Here is a 1,956-nt window from a genome sequence, read left to right as displayed (position 1 = left end):
AGGAAGCCCCTGGTGCCCCATGACCTCATCAGGCTGGAGGAGAGCTCCTTGGGGAGGCCTGGCTGGTGGGTGTGGGAGTGGGGGGGTGAGGGGAGGCAGTGGCTGGATGGGCGGGGGCCTACACTGAGCCCACGCCCATTTCCCCCTCTGAGGCTTGGGGCCTCACCCATATCAAGTCATCATTTACACCTCCTCCCGCTGGCTTGCTTTTCCACTATCCAATTTATTATTCGCTAGCTCTGAACATAGCATCATGAAGAAGCCAAACTGAAACAGGGTGTTGTTTTTGGCTGATCTTTGGGCCATTGGCCTTGTTTGTAATGAGATCTTTCTGCTCTGTGGAAGTGATGCCAAGGGCTGGTTGCAGGACTCTTTAAAGAAGAGGCAGGCAGGTAGGGAGAAGAAGGGGTCCACCGAAAAGTGGCTTTCCCAAGCAGCTTGGGTAGGGGAAAGATCACTGGATTTGGAGACAGGGGATCTGGCTTTGGCTTTTGCCTCTGTTGTCAATATAGCTGTGGGATCATGGGAAAGTCATTGCCTCCCTTTGGAGACTCCGGTTCCTCAACGATAAAGTTAAGCGGGTTTGGGGTCACGGTTGGACTAAATGCTTTCTAAGGAACTTTCCAGCTCTAACCTTCTATGATCCTGTAATGGAGTGAAAGTTGCACTGTCCATTTCTCTGGTAGGCCCATCTGGAATACTCTACTCAGTTCCAGATTGTGGCACTTGAGGAAGGGCACTGAGTGCATCCAGAGGGAGGAGACCAGAGACAGGGAGAGACTGGAGACCATCTCATCGAAGTACCTGTCATAGAAGTTTTCCCATCTTCCCCCTCCTTTTTTCTCGCCCCTAGTCATCAGCACCCTCTTGAAACGGCTTTCTATTCTTTTTAGATGCAGCTTGTACTTACTTACCTGTATCCAGGTTGTGTATTAGGAGTTTATTATAGAGAAAGAATATTTAGGGCAGCTACATTAGCTGCTTTCTAAGAATATTTTTAAAGAAATTGTTCTTCTTGGCTCCAGAGGGAAAAATTAGGGCCAGTGAGTGAACGTGGGAAGTTCCGAAGAGAAAGAGTTCACAACTTTTTGGGGGAAATCAGGGTGAACATCCTGGAGGTAAGGACATTTGAGTTGGGCCTGATGATATGGGTAGGATTTGAAGAGGTGGAGATGGAGTGGGAGGAGTACATTACAGCTGTAAAGCATGTCATGAGCAACGGTACAGGTGAGAAATGAAAGGGTGGGTTTGGAGTGGCTAAGGCACATAGTGTGAAAGCAATTATAAGCAACAATAAGGTTGGAAGAGTATAATAGATCCAGATGGTGGGGCTTTAAATGCCAGGCTTAATTTAATTTAGCCTTGGGTGAAATGTCTCTTCCTTGGTTTGGCCCTTTACTGCTAGTCAATGGTGAGTCCCCCGGATGACATTCTTCAGGAAAAAGTTTGTAGACTTTCCCAGCTCTCAACAAAGTGCCAAAGAAACTTGATCATCTTAGGACCCACCTCCAACTCCCTCTAGCCACACACAGATTGACACAAATAAGCAGACACTTACAAGGGAATTCTGTTCTCCTGGGAGTATGAAATAAGACTCAGTTTCTCTGCTCCGGGATGGCAGCCCAGAAGACCACACAGATTCACAACCTAGGTGAAAAGGGGGTCCAGCCACCAGGAACTGCTGGGGTGGAGTTTCTTAAGAGAAGAGCTTCAAGCATGAACTTCCTAGCAACATTTCCCTCAGAGGCACAGTTCTGGATATCACTTTCCATCAGAGCCAGTCAGAGCCCTACCTAACCAGCCCAGAGATGCTTGCTGTGTCAGGAACAAGAGGTGTATTTAGTTGGATTAAACTTCACCCGTTAGATTCTGTTGGGTCCTAGATATGGGATGAAGGGGTTTCCTGTAGTCGGTTCCAGTTTCTGGGGCTGTGAGGAGACCAGTAGGGGATGTAAT

The sequence above is a fragment of the Monodelphis domestica genome, chromosome 7 (genome assembly GCF_027887165.1).
Source record: "Monodelphis domestica isolate mMonDom1 chromosome 7, mMonDom1.pri, whole genome shotgun sequence".
In the NCBI taxonomy this organism is placed as follows: domain Eukaryota; kingdom Metazoa; phylum Chordata; class Mammalia; order Didelphimorphia; family Didelphidae; genus Monodelphis; species Monodelphis domestica.
The sequence above is the reverse complement of the archived record's forward strand: the minus strand, read 5'-3'. Positions refer to the sequence as shown.